Source organism: Apodemus sylvaticus, chromosome 9 (assembly GCF_947179515.1).
Source record: "Apodemus sylvaticus chromosome 9, mApoSyl1.1, whole genome shotgun sequence".
Lineage (NCBI taxonomy): Eukaryota > Metazoa > Chordata > Mammalia > Rodentia > Muridae > Apodemus > Apodemus sylvaticus.
This window is the reverse complement of record NC_067480.1, coordinates 26,071,129-26,094,965: the sequence shown is the minus strand read 5'-3', so window position 1 is coordinate 26,094,965 and position 23,837 is coordinate 26,071,129. Positions and strand designations below refer to the sequence as shown.

At 43.1% G+C, this 23,837-nt stretch overlaps 1 protein-coding gene across 3 annotated transcripts in view; it reads left to right on the top strand.

Annotated features, from left to right (window-relative positions):
- Positions 1–23,837, top strand: part of Dgkd (diacylglycerol kinase delta) — an 88,600-nt gene that overhangs the window by 2,166 nt on the left and 62,597 nt on the right. Inside the window, exon 1 of one of the 3 annotated variants that reach the window (XM_052193002.1) lies at positions 13,750–13,770. The exons of the other annotated variants lie outside the window; for them this stretch is intronic. The gene's annotated coding sequence lies outside the window, so the exon portion shown is untranslated. Of the gene's footprint in view, positions 1–13,749; positions 13,771–23,837 lie in introns of those variants that run through there. 3 annotated transcript variants of the gene reach the window in all.

Here is a 23,837-nt window from a genome sequence, read left to right as displayed (position 1 = left end):
ATTCTTACCGTTTGACCAGAGGAGCTTAGTGCAGGGGCGTTGTGACACAGGTGCTGTGACACAGGTGCTGTAATACAGGCGCCATGACACAGGCGCCGTGACACGGATGCTGAAGAACAGAGAGGAAGCTACAGACAGCGAGGCAATTCAGAGATAGAGGCAATTCACAGGAAGCTACTGCTACCACCAAGGGGGGACAAAGGTTGAAGGGAGAAGACCACATCAGACTCCAGGAGCAATGGGCTCCTCCAGAAACTGCGACAGAGGAGTCCCATCTGTCAGAGCTCTGGGAGGGCAGAGCTGCTGCTACATATATTCTAATCCTTTTCTGCCTGGGCATCCTGCCTGTAAGGGTCACCTCCTCTGCAGTTTGAAAAACAGATACCGGAGGATGGGTCAGAGGGCCAACTGATCCTGGATCAGAGCTGTATGTATGGCAGGTTTTAAAAAACATTAATCTACTGTAACCTTTAGCCATCATAATTTAGGAGAGAATTGGTAGTGGTCCTCAGATTTTAACGTGCGGACACATCCCCTGGGGATCCTATTAAGTCTCTGATGCTGGTCGAGGAAGACTGGGTGCAGCCCTAGAAAGTATGTTTTTAACAGGCTCCCAAAGTTGCTGCTGCTGTCTGGGAAGCATGCTTTGAGAACCAAGACCCTTGGGTGGTCCTGTAGAGAAAGAAACCTCACCAAGCTCCATGCACTTCTGGTCACTAGGAGTTCTGAAAGTTTCCCTCTAAGCCTCACCTGAAAATTAGATGTATGTAGTAGATTTGGGGCATTTACGCCATTTATGGCGTGTTTGATTGGTGTCTCCCGCCCCCCCCCCCCCTTTGAATTCTTTGCAGTTGAAATTGCCCCCAGCAAACCCATGGCTTCATTTGTGTTTTCTGACAGCAGTACACAGTGAAGACATAGTTGGGGTAGAAGGAGGAGAAGCAGCACTAAGCTGCAGTAAGGGAATCAGCACTTTGGAGTGTATTTTGAAATCTGAGAAAAGTGCAGTGTAACTCTTTGAAGCTATTATTTAAAATAGAATTTTGTTCAGGAATTTTAAAAAGTTAACTTTTTTTGGATTTGAGTATAGAAATGTTTGTATTTCTTTTTTTCTTTTTAAGTTTTCTTTTTTGAGACAGGGTTTCACTGTGTAGCCCCAATTGACCTGGAACTTACTTTATAAACCAGGCTGGCCTCAAACTCAGAGTTCTGCCTGCCTCTACCTCCCAAGTGTTGGTATAAAAGTCATGAGCCACCACACCCTGGAGAAACACACCATGTTTGTATTTTTGATTTCAAATGTTCAAATGTAAAGCGTTGTTTTATTTATTTATTTATTTATTTATTTATGAATGAAAAGTAACAGAAAGTAAGTAAAGGATCAAGTTTTATATTTTATGTTACTGTTTGGAGGGAAATGGTTTCATGTAATTCAGGCCAGCCTTCAACTTGCTGTGCAGCTGAGGATGACCTTGAACTTCTGATCTTTTGTTCTATCTCCTGAGTATATGCTATAAGCCCTACCACTCCTAGTTTTTGCAGTCCTGAAAATTGAGTTGAGGGCCTCAGTACTTGATAAATTGTCTACCAGCTGAGCTACATCCTCAGCCTTCAAGTTTTAAAAGACTTGAAATACTCAGGTTTATGAAACACAGCTCCAGCAGAGAAGTAGCTTAGTGGTAGCATGCTTCTGAAGCATGTGTGAAGCCGGTATGGTGGGGCATGCCTATAACCTCAGCCAGAGATAGGAGAATCAGGAGTTTAGGATCGCTTTGGAAACTAGCCCAGGGTACAAGGCCCTGTCTCAAAAATTAAAAGAAAAAAATAAAAGAAAAAAAGGACTATAATTAATGTGTCATTTGATTTCCTCATGTAAGCAATGGTTTGCCTGGGCATAGTGGTATTTGTAATCCCAGGTGGTGTGGAGGCTGAGGCAGGAGAGTATGGAATAGCCTGGGCTATATTAACAGGATCTGGTTTTAGAAAACAAAACAAAGACTGTACATTTGGATGGCTTTTAGCATGTTCACAGTTGTGCAAGTGTCACCATAGCCAATTTTAGAACTTTTTCACCACTGGTTCCTCACAGCTCCCTCAACCCTAGGCAACTACTCATGTCATTTCTGTCTCTATGCTTGCCCATGCTGATTAGTTTTTAGAACTGAAGTCATTTAGTATGCTGTCTTTTGTGTTGTTTCTTTCATTAAGCATATTTAAATTTTAAAAAACATTGTTAGCATGTAAAGTGATGAGTTTCATTGGGGTACTCACATATATACTGTATCATTGTACTTACATTCGGTATATTTTCAGGATTCCTCCAAGTTATATTGTGTGCCAATACCACATTCCTTTTTATTAGTATTCTGGAGTAGAAATAGGCTTCATTTTATACATTTATCAGCTAATGGATAATGGGGTTACCTCTGCTTTTTGGCCTTTCTAATAACTCTCCTATATTTGTGTACATGCTTGTATAAACATGTCTTCATTTCTCTCTCTCTCTCTCTCTCTCTCACACACACACACACACACACACACACACACACACACACCCTAGGAGTAGAATTTTTGAGCTTATGGAAATAATGTTTAGTGTTTTGAGGAACTGATGGCCGTCTCACGGATCCCGTCCTCACTTTGTAAGGAGGCTCCAGGTCTCTGCAGCCTTGCTTATATTCACCATCTTTTCATTATGGCTGATCTAGTAGGTATGAAGTGGTATAAGATTTTTTTTCCCTTCTTTTTCTTTTTCCTGTGCTGAGTAAGAGATGAAGCCAGATCCTCATGTATGCTAGGCAAGTGCTTACCACTGAGCTATACTTCCAGCCCTTATGAATGTTCAAGTCTTCCACAGACTTTACTATGTTATGTCACATATATATATAGGGATCCTCTCCCTACTGGCCCAGTTACCCCTAGATGGAGAAACTGCCTCCCATCAATGGACTCCTCATCAAACCCAGAAAATCATAGCTGCCATCACAAGCTGTTCAGGTTGGTCTTAGCAAGGACTCCAGGTTTTTATATGTTAAGTGTTGTGCCAGGCACTTGGTGCTTTCTTGAACAACAGTAACTTTGAGAGAGGTTAGGCAGGAGCCAGTAGGACAGCCATAAGGTTAACAAGAAGAGGTGATGTTAATGAGGCCAGGGTGCTTTGAGAAGACATCAGGGTGAGACTCACCTGAACACAGGGAGAGCTGCCAAGGACTGCTTGAGGAAGTGACCTTGGCAAAGTGTGAGAAGAGAGATCAGAGTGGAGCTGAGAGACTGATAGCCACAAGGGTGAGTGAGTGCTAAGTGGCAGTGTCTGATGTGAGATACTGGCTAGGCTCTAGAGAGATCCATGGCCTTTGATGAATGTGAATGTGACATTGGAATTACATTTGCCTTTGAAATTAGGACTGGCCATAGTGTCTTCCCCAAATCTGATCTGGCCCAAACCTCAGACATGACCTTATAGAATCTTTGCAGTTAGCTAAGGATCTTGAATTCAGGGTGAACTCTGATATCTGGTGTCTTTTAAAGAGGAACTTTGGACCCAAAGACTCAGAGGAAAAGATAATATATAAACAGCTGGGTACCTGGGCCAGCAAGATGGCGCAGCAAATAAAGCACTTGCTGTGTAAGCCTGGCAACCTGTTTGATCTTTAGAGCCCCCCTAAAGGTTGAAGCAAAAACGGATTCTACAGGATAGTCCTCTGACTTCCACACATGCACCCTTTAAACAAACAAAACAGCTGGATACTGTCATAGGCATAAACCCAGCAGTGCCTAGGGAGCTAGAGGAGTCATACTTGGAATTGCCAGTGGGACCAGCAGAAAGAGAGGTGGCTCTACTGGCCCCTGCATTTCAGACCTGGCTTTTTGCATTGTGACAATAAATTTCCCATCTCTTTAGCCTTGTAGGCTATAGGGCTTTGTTCCAGAGGTTCAGGATGGTTAGCACAAGGTATAGTAGGGCTGACACTGAAGAGGCTGGGGGGCAGACCTTTGTTGTGGAGTGCCTCTGGAGGGCTGAAGTGTCAGGCTTGGCCAAAAGGCAGGAGTCCTGGGTGGACTCTCCCATTTAGGTTAGGACCCTCGAAAGTCACTTGTAAGTAATATTGTGATACAGAAATAACGCCATGGAAGGCCTGTTTGAAATCATCATAGTCCCATGAAGTCAAAGCCATGCTAGAGTGCCAGGGTCTGATGTTCCTCAGAAGAGCACCTCGAGGATGTACACATCAGTTTTTAATCACATAGTAAAAAGGTTACACACAGGGAGGCAAGGCTCCTGAGATAAAACCAATAGTCATAGTCTAGAGAGATAGCTCAGCAGTTAAGAATGCATTCTGTTCTTGAAGAAGACTCAGTTCCTAGCACCCATGTTAGGCAGCTCCAACTGTCTATAAGTCCAGCTCTAGGGATTGTGGGCACCTGTACTCATGTGTACAAACCTATACAGATGTGAGTGCACACACTTAAAAATAAACAAACTAAATCTTAAATTCAAAACAACAGGCAACCATGTTTCAAGGCAGATGGATATTGCTTTTAAAACAGTTATACTTGTTATGTTCAAGCAGTTAAAAGACAATGAGAATTTTGGCAGACAACCTGAACTTATACACAAGAACCAAATGCAGATTCTAAGACTAAAGATGGTATTAAACAAAACTAAGCAATCAATGGAAGAGTAGACACAGGTAAAACTGTAGTACAAAGGAAATAGCCACAAGGAAGCCTGAGGACATGAAGAATGTAAATCTCTGGGGCTGGTGAGATGGCTAATGACCTGAATGACCTGAATTCAATCCCCAGGCCCCATGTTGTGAAAGGAAAGAACCAATTCCAGAAAGTTGTCCTCTAACCTCCACATGCATATCACAGCACTAGCTACCCCCCATTCCAAATAAATATATAAAAACAAATATATAAATATAATTTAAAAAGGGGGAACATCTGAAGAAGGTCTGACTTATGTTTGACTGTCATGAGAGGAGACAGACTTGAGCAGAAAGGGTAGGACTTGAAAGGGTAACTGTTGAGACTGTACTGTAGCCAATAGAAGGCATTGTCCACATGAAAGGCACACACAGGGCACTCCATATACAGTGGTGAAAGCTGCAGTGATCAGAAATCAGTGTTAGAGAGAAACCTCTCTGGAGAGTGAGTGTCAGGTTAATGGCAGTGTTTTTAACAAAAAATCTGCAGGACCCAGAAGTCAGTTGAAATTGAAGTACTGGAAGAAGCTGAATCCAAGGATTCTTTATAAAGCAAAACAATCCCTAGCAGTGAGCTAGCCCTAAGTACTATGCACTCAAGTAAACTGTGTCAAAGAAGGAAACATTGAAGGATTGTTTGTTTGCTTTGTCTAAAGGGAAATGATCTTAGGTGAAAGGTTAGACTTGTTGGAAGGGATAAAGAGCAATGTGTAGGGTGTGTGTGTATGTGTGAAAAAGACCAGGTGGTTCTTGGCTGTGGGTATTAACTCTGATTTTGCATTTAAAAAAACATAGACTTAAACCCAATAACGTCATGGAAATCAGAAAGGTAAACTGTAAAACTATTCTTTAAAAAAAGGTTATAGAATGTTAAACTAGATAAGGATATGAATACTAATCTATGTAGTAGCTCTAAAATAGCCACAGACTGTGATGCTGTATGTAAGTCAAGGACTGGAAAGTGATATACTAAACTCTAGGAAAGAAGGCAGGAAAAGAGAGAAAAAGGGATACCAAACAGGTGGGGCAAAAAGAAAGCAAGTAGTAAGTAAGGAGTCTAAAGTCCCAGTGTGTCCATCAGCTTGTGTTGGATGTGGGCAGGAGGATTGCAGCATAGAAACAGAGTAAGTACTCTCTTGCCCGGCATATGTGAAGCTCTGGGTCTGAGTCCAGTACCACATAACTGAAAGTGGATTTAAGTTCCAGCTAAGAGAGAGTATGTAAACTAATTACTCTAAGCTATTTATTTACACATTTAAGACACAGTTGTAAAGTGATTGAAAATAAAGGAATGGAGAAAGTAATGCAAAGACTAACCAAAAAAATTCATGTATTAGCTTTAATATCCAATAAAGTAGGCCAAGGCCAAAGTTATCTTATATAAAGGTATTATAATGATAACTGAGTTTAAAAAGGTTTCAATAGGGCTGAAGAGATGGCTCAGCGGGTTAAGAGCACTGACTTCTCTTCCAGAGGTCCTGAGTTCAAATTCCAGCAACCACAAGGTGGCTCACAACCGTCTGTAATGAGATCTGACGCCTTCTTCTGGTGTTTGAAGACAGCTGTGGTGTACTTACATATAATAAATAAATAAATATTAAAAAAATAAAAGGTTTCAATAATTAAAAACCTGTAAGAAACTTGTAAGTACCTAAATACAACTTAAAGCTGTATAAAAGAAAAAAATAACACAATATAACAGGAATCTCAAATATTCACAATCTGGTGACATTCCCTGGAGGGGTAGAGATAGGAGGGTCAGAAGTTCACTGTCACCCTCTGCAGCATGATGAGTTTGAGGCTAGCATGGGATACTTGATACCTTGTTTGAAATCGACATCAATAACAACACCCACTTTGGACCTTTGGAACAATAGTCAGTGCTCTTAACCACTGGGCCATCTCTCCAACCCCTAATGACTCTTATGAGGGAGGCATGGGGACTTTTTCTGAGGCAGTTACCTCAGCATGAATAAGGACCAGCTTGGGGATTTTGCTTTGATCACCTCAAACCCTGTGTGCTATACTAGATGAAGCCTTTCCCTTCTCTCCACCTGGCCCCAAATCACCTTGTGGCAGCTATAGGGGTGGTTTATCCCAGCCTAGAGACAAGTGTGACAGTGGATTAGGCTGTCAGAGCCAGGAGGGGGACAGGGAAGAAAGGTGGGGAAGAAGGAGAGGTGCTGAGTGAAGGCTGGGGAAGGTGAGTGACTTGGTCTGTGGGCCATCCCTAAACACCTCAGCAGACACTGTGAAACACCATAGCTTTCCCTCTAACACATCAGGGCTTTGCATAGAAACATGGTACATACTACCCTCAGACATCCAGATAATTTTTACACTTCCCTGATTGAACCCAAGTGTGTTTTATGCCCCTTCGTACCATCGTGACAGTAAATGCTGAAGAGGTAAGGGCAGCAGTCTTGTAAGATCTCTGTCTGATTGCTTCCTTATGGGTCTCTTCACATTGTTCTTTTATCCTTTGTTTCCTGTAACTTGGAAGTGAGAGGTCTTTGAGACTCCTTAATATTGAGGCTGGCATTTGGGGAACCTTTGAGTATGGGAAGCTCTGAACTTGGTCTTGTAGCCCAGTCTGTCATCTAGTCTCTGAGATGTCATCACTAGATGTTTTCATGGAAATGTGGGCCTTTGCAAATTAGCAAGTTCTCTAAGTGGTGCTTCTTAGGCATCGTACAAATGTCATTTTCCAGCCTCCACACACCAGTTTTTAGCCTTTAAGTGTGAGTGTGTAAAATGGAGAGTCCTCTGTCCTGTCACTTACTCCACATTTGTGTTGTTTTTGCCTCCCCTATCCTCTTTCTGCAGAGCCTCACCATGTATGCAGTCCAGGCTGGCCTCAAACTTGAGGTCCTTCTGCTTTAGCGTCCTAAATGTTAGGAGTATAAGCATGTGGCATCTGGCTAGTCATAGTTTTTGCTTTAAAATTTTACTAATTTTTGATTTTGAGACTAGGTCTCATTGTATAGCTCTGGCTAGCCTGTAACTCACTACATAGACCAGGTGACTTTGAACTCACAGAGATCTGCCTGTCACTGTCTCATGAGCACTGAGATCAAAGGTGTGCATCACCATACCTAGCTGCTTTTTATTTAGAAACTCTACTTATTATTTTATGTGTATGTGTGCACATGCTCGTGTGTGAGTTAGAAGATGCCTGTCTTCCAACTCACGAGCTCGTGGTCTCCCTCCACCATTAGTTCAGTTTACACTGAGCTGCGTTTCTGACCTCACAGCTGATTTTTTTTTTTTTAAATAGTGTTCTCTCTTATGTAGCCCTGACCCTCCAGAACTTGCTACACAGACCACATTGGCGGTTGTTGATTTTGATGCTCTCATTATTATTATTTTTTCTGAGTTAGGCCCTTTATTCAAACTGTGATCTTAGCAGGCCATCTGTCATCTTGAGGAGAGACCCCCTGATTGAACCCAGGTGTGTTTTATGTCCCCCAGAACCCCCAGAGTTCGATTTTATGGCAGATGGGGCAAGAGGTGCATTTCTCGTAGTGGAGGTGGTGTGCAGGTGTGTGATATTGTACATCTACCCTCCTGTGCCTAGGACAGGAGTGCCTAATGGTCCTGGCACTTAAGGCTTGTGAGCCTTCCTTACCCTTTCTGCACTGGATTGGGTTTGCCTCCTGAAAGTCCAGCAGCGTTCTCCGAAGTTGCTTTATCTCCTTGTATTGTTTCTACAGTTCTTACTGCTTGCATGCTGGATGGTCTGACTTCGTACCCCTGTATCTGTGGACTTTCCATGGTTATGCCTCCTCTCTTGATTTAACCTTCAGTCTTCAGGGAGCCTCAATTTTGTTTTATACTGCATCTGATACCTTTGTTTATTGTACATTTTCCGCATTAATCCGTCAACTTGGAGTTTACTGTCTGCTGTCATGCTTCTTTTTTTCTAATCTTGGCCATTATCTTAGCTTGTTGTCTTTCATATTTTATCCTGTTCTCATTAGATATTCCCTGTCCTTTGAAAAATGATTAACTTTATTTCTTTTATAAAAGACAGTGTCTTCCTGAATCTTACTAATGAAGAGAAGCACATGTACACATTTTCCCTCTCTTGCGGTTTTCTCACCTCTTTCCTTGTCCCTGTTCCCTCTTCCCTGCACCCTTCCCTACCATCCTCAGATGGAACCCAGGGTCTGTCTCATATTTAGCAAGCTGCCTGTCTACTCCTGAGTCACTCTAACTTAACAGCATGCATTTTCTAAAACAGCTTTCTGTTTTCTATAATAATTCATTTCATAGTCATGTGGTTGCTGGGAATTGAACTTGGTCCTGTGGAAGCATAGCTAGTGCTCCTAATTGCTGAGCCATCTCTCTAGCCCTACATAAGTTTTTAATTTTAGAGAACTCTCATTTTTTTCTTTTGTTGCTTGTTCTTTTGCTGTTATATTTTAAGAAGCCATTGAGTCCTATGGACTTCTGAAGCTTTATTGTTGTAGCTTTTATATATGTAATCTGACTATTTAGAGTTATTTTTCTTATCTGGTGTGAAGTAAAGTCCATGGGGTATTCAACTGTCACAGCTCTCCAGCTCCAGTCTCAAGTGCAGTGTTCTAGTGAAAGTGTTTTCTAGCAAGAATTTGTTGTCTTGATGCTTTTGGAGGTCATTATTTGCTTGTTTTGTTTTGGTCTTACTGTGTGGCTCAGCTTGGCTTTCTTGATCATTTCCCTGGGTCCACCTCTTGAGTGACATCAGGCTGACAAGTAGAGGTTTTTTTCGGGGTGGTAGTGTTGTTGAATCTTAATCTATAGCTCTGGCTGGCCTTGAACTGGTAATCCTCCGGCTGGCCTAGAACTGGTAATCCTCCTGCTTTGTTCTCCCAAGTGCTGGGATTAATGGTTTGACTAGAGCTTCAGTAAGACTATTCAAAAGCAAATCTCTGCCCTTCCCCTTTGAACTCTTGAGAATGGACGCTTGACTCAGCTTTTGCCTGTTTAAGGTTTGAAATAACGTAGATGTCATTAGACTTAGGGATGTGCCTCTTCCCTCATTTCCCCTTTTAGTCATGTTTGCTCTTGAGATCTTTATAAAAATCTGTTGAGTAAAGGGCTGGATGCTTTCATGCTTTGAGTGGACAAATAGAGCCCAAGGTTGTCAAGGTTGTGAAGTGTGCACTTGCTCAGCATATGTGAAGCTATGTGCTTTATCAATCCGGGCCAAATCAACCAAGTTGCAAATAGCTTCTTATTAAGCTGGGTGTGCCAGCGCTCACCTTTAGTTCTAGCCCTTGGGAGACAGAGGCAGGCAGATCTCCTTGAGTTCAGGGCCAGCTTGGTCTGTGCAGTGAGACCCTGTCTCAGACAAAAAACTAGCAACAAGGAAAACATGTTGAGGGCTATAGAAATGGTTGAGGTTGCATTTGTCCCCAGGATACATATCAGGTGCCTCACAACCGCCTGTTGCTGTAGCTCCAGGAGATTTGACACTTCTGTCTTCTACAGGCATGTGTATAAACGCATACACAGACACAAGCATACATAAAATTAAAAAGAAAATAAATCTTAAAAAACAGTTCATCAGACCTTCTTAGTTGATTATCAGTGAGTAAAGATAGAATTGACTGGAACTAAGTGCTGACCTGTGTGATTGCATGATTGCTCTCTCTCTCTCTCTCTCTCTCTCTCTCTCTCTCTCTCTCTGTTGTGTGTACTGATTTCATCTTCATAATTGTGTGTAGGTTGTGACGATACTGGGACACCTGGCCCCAGTCACATAGCTGGAAAACAACAGAACAACTGACTGAGTGATCCAGAGCAGATGTAGCCTAGTGCAGCCTGCTGTGCAGGTGACTGAGGAAGGCTGGAATGGGACAGTGCTTTGTGCTGGTGGGGAACAGCAAGGCAAAGTCAATACAAAGTGTATTTTAGCTGTGTGAAAACAGCATTTGGAGGGAAAATAATATGGGGTTCCTGGTGTGTGTGTGTGTGTGTGTGTGTGAGAGAGAGAGAGAGAGAGAGAGAGAGAGACAGAGAGAGACAGAGAGAGACAGAGACAGAGACAGACGGACAGACAGACAATTTGAAGAATTGTTAGTTTATGTAAACTGTTTTCCTTCATTTTTCTCATAGGAACATGTGTTATTTTATCCTAGAGAAAAGGTGCTGTTCTTCAGTGAAGGAAGGTCGGGTGACGAGTGAAGCCTGATAGTAAGTGTATGTCAGGAGAGGGTATTACATTCCCCATGTGGGAAATGGAGAGATCTGTATTCATCCTCTTCTCTGGAACATTCTAAAACACAACCAGACCTGGTAGATTAAAGCACACTGAATCCATATGTAACAGGGAACCCACCAGAGATACCACTCAAATGTAGTTTATAGCCAATTGAAAGTCTTTATTCCAGGGGCTGGAGAGATGGCTCATTGGTTAAGAGCACTTCCAGAGGTCCTGAGTCCATGATGGCTCACAATCATCTGTAATGGAGATCCAATGCCCTCTTCTGGTGTGTCTGAATACAGCAACAGTGTACTCACATACATGAAATAAATAAATAGATCTTAAAAAAAAAAAAGAAAAAAAAAAAAAAGAAAATTACACTCAGATATTCGGGACCCAAGGGTATTTTTGGGTGTTTAGAGTAAGGGGGTGTTTAAAAGCAAAATCACATCCTAGTATCTCACTCACTTAGCAGCTGCAGGGGGAGGTTTGAAGAAGCAGGCAATTTAACAGAAGCTAAAATAAGCTGTTAGCTGGGGCATCTTGACCTTAGGTTCCTGGAGTAGAGCTGGATAATTTTTCTCAAGGCTCAGTTAAATCTAAATGGCCTCAGCAAGAAGAATGGAAGATGGAGGAACCTCTGTACTGTTTTGCCCTGTCACTTTCCCTACTAGTTCTATAGTCATGAATCAGATTGTCGACTTGTCCTGAGGACCAATAGCTTAACTGAGTTTCTCTGTTTGATGTAGTTGGCCATCTAGTTGAGATGCAGGATCTCATCATTAGCCTGATCAGAATAAGAATCAATGGTCTAGCTAATGCTGACAGTAATGTGGTCAGTCATGGGGGCCAGGCAAACAGACTGAACACAATTATCTGATCTATGTCTCTTTTTTTTCCTTCCTTTGAGTTTTTCTCTGACCATGTTTTTCCTAATTACTAATGATTGATTGGCATAGAAATAGAAAGTTTTGCTGGACAGTGGTGGTGCATCCCTTTAGTCCCAGCATTTGGGAGGCAGAGGCAGAAGCAGGCAGATTTCTGAATTTGAGGCTAGCCTGGTCTACAAAGTGAGTTCCAGGACAGCCAGGGCTATACAGAGAAACCTGTCTTTTTAAAAAAAAAAAAAAAAGGGAAGGAAGGAAGGAAGGAAGGAAGGAAGGAAGAAAGAAAGAAAGAAAGAAAGAAAGAAAGAAAGAAAGAAAGAAAGAAAGAAAGAAAGAAAGAAAGAAAGTAAGTCTCACTTAAGGCCATGCAAAGTTTTCCCTGTTGTATAAAAAGGGGTCAGGACTGCTTGACTAACACCCACCCCCCACCCTGTCACCTTGGCATTTCAGCCTGGAAATAGAGTCCCCCAAATGGCTTAGGTCTGAATCTATCAGGGAACTGAGTTTCCTAAAGATTTGATTCCTAGTAACCAAGACTGAGGTGCCTATGGCAGTTACGCTGGCTGTTTCTGCCCCTACTAAACTCTGGACCAGAATTTGAGTACGTTTGACCATCATTAACATTGATTGAGTCAAGGCCAATATAAACTCTACCCTCTTTTGCATTATAGGCATATACCTGGGAGATGACATTGACCAGTATATGTAGAGTGGGGTTTAACTTTGCAGTGAGTTGGAGGAAGCACATTTAATCAAATCATTTGTACAGGCAAACCAGATGCTTTGAGGACATGGTGAGGTACTTGTCTTTGGCAGCACAACTCACCATTGGCAGGGCATGCAAAACATTGTAGTCCCTGAAAACCCTTTTCTTGCCAGTCTCCTCTACAAACTAATTTACTAATCCATGTCCCTCCCCTAGACCCATATTGTTCCACCCTGGAAGGGACATAAGAAAGCAGACGTCTACCTGAAAGACAGGGTTTCCATCCCTGGTTTTTCTGAGTTCCTATATTCAGGTTTAGGGCTAATGGGGATAGTAAACTCTTGTCAGTCTTACCTTTAAGGGGTCCAAGGTCCAAGTGACAGTCCATCTGTCCTCAGTGGCTTTTTAAATCTCCCAAGAGATGATATCAGCTACTTTGACAGCAATTGGAGTAGGTGAGGATAACTGGATAGTGTCCTTTTTAGATAGTTCTAAGATCTAGGTAGGGATCCTCTTTATCCAAATCAACTCTCCTGGCTAGGACTGGTGATGGGATTTGGAGATAGGAGATAGCAGGTGTATTAGGGTTTCCATTGTTGTGAAGAGAAACCATGACCAAGGCAACTCTTATAAAGGACAACATTTAATTGGGGCTGACTCACAGGTTCAGAGTTTCAGTTCATTATCATCATGTCAGGAAGCACAGTAGTGTCCAGGCAGACTGGAGGAGCTAAGAATTCTATATCTTCATTCAAAGGAAGTCTGGAGCAGACTATCCTCAGGCAGCTAGGAGGAAAGTCTCAAAGCCCATCCCCATAGTGACACACTTCTTCCAACAAGGCCACTGCTCCTAATAGTGCCACTTCTTGGGGCCAAGCATGTTTAAACCACCAAGTAAGATTTCCTTCACAGTTTGATCAATGGCCTGGTGAGCTTCCTACAAATCCTACCAGGACTTGAAAAGGGAATGACTTAGACATTTCTTTTCGGAGAATACCTTGGAATTTGGGTCTTCCAAACACAATTTGAAAAGGAATAAGTCACTCCCGATAAGGAGCAAGTACCTCAGTCTCTGAGCAGGGCAAAGGGGAGGAAGTTGACACATTTTTCCCCCTCCAGTTTTCAGGATCAATTTGGTCAGAGTCTCTTTAAGAGTTCTGTTCATTTTTTCTACCTGATTTGAGCTCACACACACTGTAATTTCCAATTAATATTTAATACCTTTTGCAGATTTTGAGATACTTTGGCCATGAAGACTGGACCATTTTGGACCAGAAGGTAGGGGCAGTCCAAACATTGGAATTTTTTTTCTAAAGAAGTTTCTTAGTAACTATTGATGTTCTGATAGGGTAAGCCTTCATCCATCTTGAGAAGTTGTCTATAAACACTAGCAAATATTTATAGCACAAAATAGTAGGCCTGATTTCGGCAAAGCCCAATTTTCACAGGTCCATTCCTTTGAGCCCAGATCCCTTGTGGGGTATTCCTTCCCATTTTCGGATTTATCTGAGCCACAGGCAGCACATCTAAAAAGTGGTGTTTTAATCCAAATTTGGAACATAACTGCTGAGGAGGTCAGTAGTTTCTACAGCAGCTAGGTAGGTGGCTTGGTGGAGATCTATAACCAGTTGCCTTCCCAGACTCCTGAGAAGAATGGATCTGCTGTCCAGTAGCATGTGCCATCCATGCTGTCCTGTGTGGTCAGCTTTGTTTTGCTCACACAATTTCACCTGAGGTATATTCCTGGTACCTCCGCAGGGCTGCTGTGGCTTGGAGAGGCCCCACTGACACTAGAGTTACTTCTTGGGTGGCCAAGTCAGCCACATTTTTGCCTCTGGCTTCTGGGGAATCCCCATTTAGTGTCTTTTGCAATGAACAACAGCCACCCTCTTGGGTAAGTAGATAGCTTCCAAGAGAGATAAGATTTCTTTTTCTGCTCTATATGGTGATAGTGTAAGTGTTACAGCTGTGAGGGGGAAGGCTTCCAATGTCTGCTTTGGCAGGAGAAGGTTTTCCCAATGCAAGTGTTACAGCTCTGAAGGGAAAGGTATCCTGCAATCAGGAGCCAAAGAATACCACAAAGTCATACTGTACAACAGATCTCACACAAGAGATTTATTGGGAGGGGAAAACTCAGGAGGATGGCTGCCTCTGCACGTGAGAAGCAGCAGAGAGCTGGGCAGAATGCAGGATTTGTGTAGGGTTTCTAGGGGTGGTGGCCTGGCATTAGGGATTATGTGGCCTGATCTTAAGCAACACTGGCTGGCTACTCTTGAGTCTCAAAAGGGTCAGGCATGGCTGTCAGAGTAGTCTAGGGGTGGAGCCTGGCAGCTATAGGTTTCCAGGTGTGGGGTTTACAAAGGAAGTCTGCCCAGTCAGGATATGCTAACAGATAGCCTGGTCTTTCCTCCAGTGGAGTGCTTGAGTGGAAGCTAAAAGCTCAGCTCACTGAGCTGAAGGTTCCCCTGCTTAAAGAGCTATATTTGATCTTGTCTTGGACAAAACTGCTTCCGCCTGTAAACAATACCTGGTCTGGGGTCACCAATGGGTCATCAATTAGATCAGGTCTGACAGACTGGATCGTGTCACTCACTTCAAGATAGTCATTTACAGGGATCTGTAGGGTCATCATTTAGCAGGCAACTGGTAGAGTTAAAGGTTGATGCGTTGTGGAACCAAATGTAGGGTGATTGAGAAGAGGGGCTTGGTATTGGGTCACCTGGGTGTTAGATATTCTCAGGTCCTCAAGAGGTCCTCAACAAAGTATGGGGCTGTCAGGAACAGTTAGTGCCATAAAGTTAATTTGTCAGTTTCTTTCACCAGTATACTCAGCCATCTGCTTGCGACCATGTCAAGACTCTCTTGGACAGATACGTCATAGGTCTTTTCCAGGGACCCAGGATTTGTGTGAGGACCCCTTAGACAATGCCTCTCACCTCATCCAAGTGGAATGGTTTAGAAATGTTTGGGAGGGCCAAGGCCAGGACAGACACCAGGGGATTTTTCAAGTTTTCAAAGGCTCTCTGCTCAGTGTCAGTCCATTCCAAAATCTGTGTACCCTGATGCTGTCATAGAGGGGTTTGGCTATTTCAGGAAATCCTATTACCCATAGCTGGCAGTATACAATTGCCCTCAGAAAATCTCATACTTTTTTTTTTTTAAGTAGAGATTTGCAAGGTGATTGAAATGGTCATGGGAAATTATCCACTTCCCTTCCTTTAGGTTGTAGCTTACGTATATGAGCTGAGGGATACATAGGTGAGTCTTCTTGGTTCATACTCTGTCCCCAAGAGCTTGGAGGTTTTCTAAAAGGCCTTCAGTCTACATTCCTCCTCAGTAGTTGAAGCTATGAGAAGGCCTTCTATATACCTCTGTCTGGGGTGTCTGGGGCAAACTGTAAGTGTTATTGGAAGGATATCCTGGGACTTGGAAGCTCAGGGAAGGAAGGGCCTGCCACTACTTTAACAGCCTTTGTGGTTTAGCTGGAGATACTCTCCCCTGGGAGCTACAATACCTCTGCAGAGGAGGCTTTCTCTCAGAGCTGTGTGGTTCCTGAGTTCCCATTTTTTAGGATGCTTTCCATTGGAACACTGACAAATCTCAGAGCCTTAAGGTTCCTGAGCTCCTGTGTTTCAGGATGCCCTTCCATTGGGATGCATTCTCCTCTCAGATCAGTGTAGTTCCTGGGCTTGAGTCCCAGGATGCCCTTCCAACTGGGCAGAAACCATTTAAAATCAGACTAGGGGAGTCTGGGATATCTTACACAGATCCCAGACATAGGATCTAAGATCTCTTCCAACTTCCTTTCTTGTGTCCTAACCAGATGGTGCCTCCTACAGACTAAATTTACCTCTGAAAGTGTTCAGACCAGATGACTTTTGACTTACCTTTTTTCTTTTTTCTTTTTGGGTGGTGGCTTGGTGTCTCTGGAGTACTTGGTGGTGATCAGTCAGGATTTTTCTGGAGCCCTGGAACATTTCAGGTTACCCTCTAGGATCCCTTGTAGAGATCTTGCTGGGGCCTCCAAAATAGGGGAGCCTAGGAGATATGACCACTGAGAAGAATTGAAAGTCTTCATTTCAGATGGCTGGAATACACTCATGTATTCAGGATCCACAGTTTTAGAGTAAGTGCTGAGTTTTTGTAGTAAGGGCTTTTTAAAGGTAGAAACCACATCCTGATATCTTCGCAGCCATAGGTGGAGGTTTTACTCAAGCAAGCAGTTTAACAGAAGTTAAGCTAAGTGGTTAGCTGGAAGGGGAAGTTTGTATAAACAGAAGCTAAGTTAGCTGGGGCATTTTGATCTTAGATTTCTAGAACAGAATTAGATGTTCTTTGTTTAAACTTTTAAATTTGTGTTAGAAATTAACCTAAGTTTATCTAAGCAGAGAGTTGAAGGACTTGATATAAATAGGATCTATTTTAGCTGGACAGTAAAACCATTTGATGTATGAACACTGTCAGTTTCTCCTAGATACGTTATGTCAGTGTCCCTCATTATCTGAAGGAACTCAAGTAGTATATAGAGAAATAAAACAGGAAGGGGACTTAGTCAAGTATTGTTTTTTTGGGAAGCAGGTTTTAAAGTAATTATTGTATTGCATAATCATACTTTGCTGTGCTCTGCATACACTTGAAAGAAGGCTGGAAGGATGTTATCTGAGAATATGAGCAGTGGCTGGACCCTGGGTGTGGCAACTAAATTAGAAGCAACTTCTCCATGCAGAAAGGTAGCTGAAAGGTAGGCTGTTTTGCTTGGTGCCTTATTCCAGCTAGATCCTGTAAATGAGTGAGAACAGGTCCCCAGCTTTTACTGTTTGAACATGACAATGACACTCCTTAGGACCCTGAAAAAGTTTTTTTTTTCCTTTCCTTTCCTTTCCTTTCCTTTCCTTTCCTTTCCTTTCCTTCCCCTTCCCCTTCCCCTTCCCCTTCCCCTTCCCCTTCCCCTTCCCCTTCCCCTTCCCCTTCCCCTTCCCTTTCCCCTTCCCCTTCCTTCCCCTTCCCCTTCCCCTCCTCCTCCCCTCCCCTTCCCTTTCCTTTTTTCTTTTTTTTTTTTAAGGGGTGGGTGGGTGTTTTGAGACAAAATTTCTTTGTGTAATCCTGGCTGACTGGGAACTCAGTCTATAGATCAGGCCGACCTTAACCTCACAAGGGATCTACCTGCCTCTGCCACCCGAGTGTGTGCCACTGCTGCCCAGAAAAAAGCAGTTAAGAGTTCAGTGTGCTGTGCTGTTAGAAGAATGGTGGAAGACTAGTGTTGATGCTTCAGGCCTCTTGACCTCTGACTTTTAAAGGCTCCCTATTTCTCTGGTTTTGAACATACCTTATGAAAAATTCTAAACAGATACAAAGAAAGAACTGAGTTCACAGAGTGTCTTGGTTTATCTTCAGTCCACACCTTTTCTGAGTGTTTCAAAGCTGACTCTGTGGTACTTTGTGCTTTGTGAAGTATCCTTTTGTTCCAGTGTAGCTTTCTTTCTTTGTTTTTTTTTTTTGTTTTTTTTTTTTTTTTGTGGTTTTTGGATTTGGTTTTTTCGAGACAGGGTTTCTCTGTATGGCCCTGGCTGTCCTGGAACTCACTCCTTAGACCAGGCTGGCCTCACACTCAGAAATCTGCCTGCCTCTGCCTCCATAGGTTTCTAGGTTGCTATGAACATAGTAGAGCATGTGTCCTTATTACATGGTGGGGAATCCTCTGGGTATATGCCCAGGAGTGGTATAGCAGGATCTTCTGGAAGTGAGGTGCCCAGTTTTCGGAGGAACCGCCAGACTGGTTCCAGAGTGGTTGCCAGTGTAGTTTTCTTAACAGTCAGAAGACTTGTCCCATCTCTTCCATCATGGTGTTCCCAGTAGTGCTTGGCGTGTTGAGTGCTTAATATTTGCTGAAATTCAGCAGCTTCATTCTGTAGCTTCCTACTCTGTGGATTTCACGTGATTTCTTTTCCCTGTGGCTAACCCACAGTACCATGCGTCTTAGAATGTCCGACATCCTCCAACTTCTTGTGGTCCAGGTTTATCACTTGATGTGTGGTGCAGCTGGTGTGTGTGTGTGTGTGTGTGTGTGTGTTTGTGTATGTGTGTATTCCTCCAGGAATAGTAGTAGGAAGATAGTTTTTTCCTCCTGAACTTGTGAAAGTCAAAATAATGAAAATAACTCTACCCACTCCATACTCCGATGCCGTCTCCACACCTCTGCAGCAGAAGCATGGAGAGGACAGATTGAGGTGAGCCCCACGGCTCTTCCTTCTCTGTAGATGTAGGCGTCCCCGTAGACCTCAGTTTCTTCCTTAGCAGTTTCACAGGGTGGCGAGGCTGACATGAGGGCTTTTGGCGTCTAGTAGACACTTCACAGGTACTGTGTTGTTTACCTTTTATTCTGCCAAGTAGAAATGTTTGCTGTGGCTGCCTTGAGAGGTCCTCTGTATAGACTAAATTGATGGTCTGTGAACACATGTGGACTTAGCCAGTTGAGTGAGAAATCAAGGCCAGTTTTCTCTAGTGTTGCTGTTGGAGGGGACTCCCCGAGAATCCTTTGTACCCAGATACTTGGCATTATTCCAGTTTCTACCCATACCTCTCATCTCCAGGTTTCCAGTTAATCAACTGTATTATTTTATATTTGTATTTATTTCTTCTCGGGGAATTTTAAACTGCTTATTTCTGTTCACCCCAATGCCCCTCATGCCTTCCTACTGCATAGGGAGCTGTTTGCCTTTCTTTTCCCTCACTGCCCTGAGGACCTTATTACAGCTTGTTAGAGCTTCTTCACTCTGGGGCAGTTTTCTGGCCCGGTTCCCAGTCTAGCACAGTGGATCCAGCCTTGCCTCTTACAGACAGACTCTTCAGTTTCTGGCTGTAGCCATGGCAGCAGTTGCAATCCCACCCTTCTTCTCACTCAGAGAGTGTGCTTGTGCCTAGGTTCCCGGGGCAGGCTTGCTATTTTCCTGTATGGAAGAGAAGTGAGTGTAGTCTTGCTAGGTGTTGCTCTGTGCAGTTCTGTTTAGTTAAGCTTTGTTTTTATTTTGTGTTTAAAGGCCATTTGTATTTTTTTTCTGTGAAATGTTCATACTTTTTCCTGTTTTCCTATTGGCCTTTTTGTTTGTTTGTTTGTTGTTTGTGAGACAGGGTGTCATTATGTAGCCCAAGATGGTCTTGAACATAATATCTTTAGTACTGAAATTATAGGGTGTACCACCATGTCTGGCTTTCCTAGTCTTGGTGTTCTTGGTGTCTAGAGGCTCTTTCTAGATGAGAAATGTTAGTCCTTTATGGGTTCGTGAAACAGTTCCCGAGGCATTAGGATAGAGTGACGAAGATCATAAGGAGTTGATATGGTGAGGGAGATAGCCTTAGATGGAGGTCTATATACTTATAGACAGAATAGCCATTGTCTGTTTTATGAGGGTGGGTATTCTGGAAAGTATTCCTTCAGAGACAGTGGCATTTACCTCTAATCTGAAGTGCAGTAGTTTTTCAGCTGATGGGAAGAGGAGCTGAAGATTCATAGATGGAGAGGGAGAGGGAAGATTGATTGAGATTGATCAGAATTTAAGCTCTAAGTGTGGGACTTATTCTGGAAGAGAGACCAGTGGTATGTGGTAGCCACTTAGAAATAAGGGTACTTTTACTTAAAAAATTAAAATTATTATGTGTGTGTGTGTGTGTGTGTGCACGAGTGCGCGCACACACACACTTTTAAAAGCTGGGAATGTGTCACAAAACACATGTGGTCTGAGGACAACTTGCGGGAGTCGGTTCTCTTCTTCTACCTTGTTAGTCCTAGAGATTGAACTCAGGTTGTCAGGCTTGGGAACAAGTGCCTTTCTCTGCTGAGCTGTCTCTCTCACTGGCTCTGATACTTCTTTTGGCTTTGATGCTATTTGAGTCTAGACACAGGAAATGCAAGGCTAAGAGTGAGTGACATGGCATAGGTCAGTGAAGAGAGTGGCTTGAGGTGAAGTCTATCCCATGTGTTGTGGTTTGGATTCTGTTGACACCAGTATTCAGTACTAGGTAGAGTGGACAGTGACCTTAGGTAGACAGAAATGCACCAGGCTGCTCATTTATATTAGGGAATTAGCATGACTGCTGTAGCACTTGGCATTGCGTCTGCACAAGTCAGAAACAAGGAGGAAGGGGAGTTTTGAAGCTGTTTGTGTTTCCTTATTCCAGAGACAGGCGAACCATCTCCCTACACCAGCCTTGTGAATTTGACCAGGATGGAGGAAGTGGTGGTGAGCAGTGTTGCAGACCCTTGTAACATCAGGTGCCATGAGATCTTGTTAGCAATGCCAGGAGACAGTCTGCTTGATTGTGCTGGTGGATATTTGCTGTGAACACCAGATGAAGGACAGACCCACCCTGGGCAGCACATGGGGATTTGCACGTCACTTCTTTTGGCTCTTTTCTGGTTCATTCCTTCCTCATGTGAGTGAGGACAGGAATGAGATATCTTCTTTTCTCTTATTACAAGCTTCTATGGAATAGGAGCTTGAGAATATGGTCACCTTTAATACTAGTGCTGTTGGAGAGAAACCAAGGCATTGGCAAAGATGAAATTGGGTTCTCTTTGTTAAGAAAATAAAGCTGCAGATACTTTCTCCAGGTTGGTATTTTGGAAGTCTTTAAAAAAAAGAAGTCTATGTAGTGTTGCTCTTGTCACAATGACAGTGCCATATGTGGGTCTGGGCTCTGTAGAGATGATAATTCAGCAGGATGGTGGCTGTCCAGGTGTGCCTTAGTCTACACTCTTACCATCAGGCACTCAGTGTAAAACATATGTGTCCCTAGTTGTGCATTTCCTTAGTGCCCTAGTAGACCATGATGAGACCAGGTAGGGGTGCACATAGCTCTGAAGCACATAGATTTGTTTGTGGTATTGGAGCAGAGGAAGTTGTTACATTGTGTATGTCCATGTTTGTGTAGGGCATGTGTGTGGTTGTGTACAAGGAAGCCAGAAGACAACCTTGAATATTATACCTCAGGCATCCCACCTTTTTTAGATATATAGGGTGTCTCACTAGGACCTGAGCTTCACAGATTAGGCTAATTTGGCTGGCCAGGAGCTCTGGGGAATCACCCAGTCTCTACCTTTCCCCAGTGTTTCTATTACAAATGTGAACCATCATTTCAGACTTTATATGTGGGCTTGAACTGTATATGTGTGGTTTGAACTTGGGTCCTTGTATTATGCTGCATCCACTTTACTGACTGGTCATTTCCTCCAGATATCATCTTCTTTTCCTTTCTTCCTCTGCCTGACTCATGCATTCATTTATATATGTATGTATGTATATGTGTGTGTTTATGTATGTATATTTAAAAATTTTAATTGTGGGTGTGTGTGGGTGTGTGCGAGTGTGTGCATGTGCATGTGAATGAGGTACCCCTGGAGGCTAGAGCCATCTGATCTCTCAGGCAGTTCTGAACTGCCTGATGTAGGTATTGGGAACTAAACTCTGGTCCTCTGCAAGAACGGTACCTGCTCTTAACGTCCAAGCCATCTCTCTAGCCCCCTGCCTCATATTTTTAAAGCGAGCTTCTGAGTCTTCTCTCCGTGGTGTGGGCCACATGACCTGTGTGACAACAGCCAAGCAGTGATACGACCACTTTGCCACTCGTTCTGTCTGTACACTAAGGAACAACTTTGAGTATCTCAGGCTCATGTACTCTGACCTCCTTAAATATGTCTGCAGAGGGACCTTGCTCACACCCCTGTACCCTATGTCCTCATACTGTGTTGTATACCTCTTTGTGCTGTGGCCTGAACTGTTTGTTGTCTGAGCTATTACCTGCTCTGTCTGTGTTTGAAGAAGAGAGGCAGGAAAGAGAATACATCACATGGCTGAGTCCCTCCCTGTGTCTGTCCCTGACTCTCACTGGCTCTCTGGTGGGCAGGGTCTGCCAGGCAAGTAGCATTTTCTTCCAGTGCCTCTTGCAGGCAGGCCTCCATTGCAAAATCTAGCACATGGTTTCAAGGTGCAGTTTTCTTGACCACTTTTAAAAGTTAATTGTCTTGGACTGAGTGTTTAAAAATATCCTGTAGTGTATCTGTAGTACTCAGAGCACGAATCAGAAGACAAATGCAATTTCTGAGAAAGCTTCAAAGAAAGTAACTGTTTTTTATCTTTCTCCATCCTTTTCCGCTGCAAACCCACCAGGGTCTCCTTCTGAGCATGCTTGTTCTATAAATAGAATATCAGGTCTCTTTGGGCAGCCCAGGCTTGCAGGCTGTGGTCTTTTTCTGAAACATATTTTTGTGACTGTGTGTTTTTCTGTGTATAGGGGTGATGGCGTAGATTGTGGTTTAATTTTGCTTTTTCCTCTCTTTTGTATGAAAAACTAGCAGCAGATACAGAAATACTTTTCTATTTCTTTAATGATAATTTGTAACTTTTCTGGGTTGGCAGATTGGTTTGGTGGCCTTATTTTTATTTTAAAATTTCCACTTAAGAAAGAAATGGAAGCTATTTCTTCCCCTTCCAAGGTAAGGAAGCTGAATTGGGGTGAGAAGGGATCTCTTAAGCGAGTCCTTTACCGTCTACACACAGGAGAGGCTCTCTCTGTGTACTTCAGGCATGCATGGATGGTTATATGGATGTATTTAACAGGAATGCCATCCGTGCAAGCTTGGATGGGGAAAAGGCACCCAGAATCACAGCTGCTCAGAGCCCTTCCAAAGCAGACTGGCTCATGTCCTGGCCTTGGGCCCTTGTCTGCTGTAGTGCATGCTGGTGACGATAGCTGGATGTGCTTCTTCCTTGGATTGTGCCATCATGCTGTGTTTCCCTTGATATTTTTTAACTGCCTGGGAAATAGGGTAAATGATGCCTTCAGAAGTCAGAGGTGAAGGTAGACAGAATAGCATGAGCAACTGTGTCTAAGAGGGCAGCTGGTATATCTCAGGCACCATATGATGGCCTGTGCTCTGCTGGCTCTGTGTGTTTAGGGGTGAAGGAGCTGGGAGTTTGGTTTAATATTTTTCTGTCTCTCGACCTTTCTTCTCTGAGATATAGGATGGTGGAAACTTAGTTAAACAGTGTGCTGTCTTTTTATTTTGACACATTTGGATGACCCAAGGTTTCTGTGTCTTGTGTACTCAGTTTTTATGTTAGGAAGTTTAAAGTACACTCTCAAATGCTGGGTGGTAATGATGGTGCATGCTTTTAATCTCAGCAGAGGCAGGTGGGTCTCATGAGTTCCAGGCTAGTCTAGTGTACAGAGCAAGTTCCAGGACAGCCAAGGCTACACAGAGAAACCCTGTCCCAAAAAAAACTAAGAAAACCTGTCTTGCAAAATTAAAAAAAAAAAAATCCAATGTCCAGGTTCTTTATGTGGACATG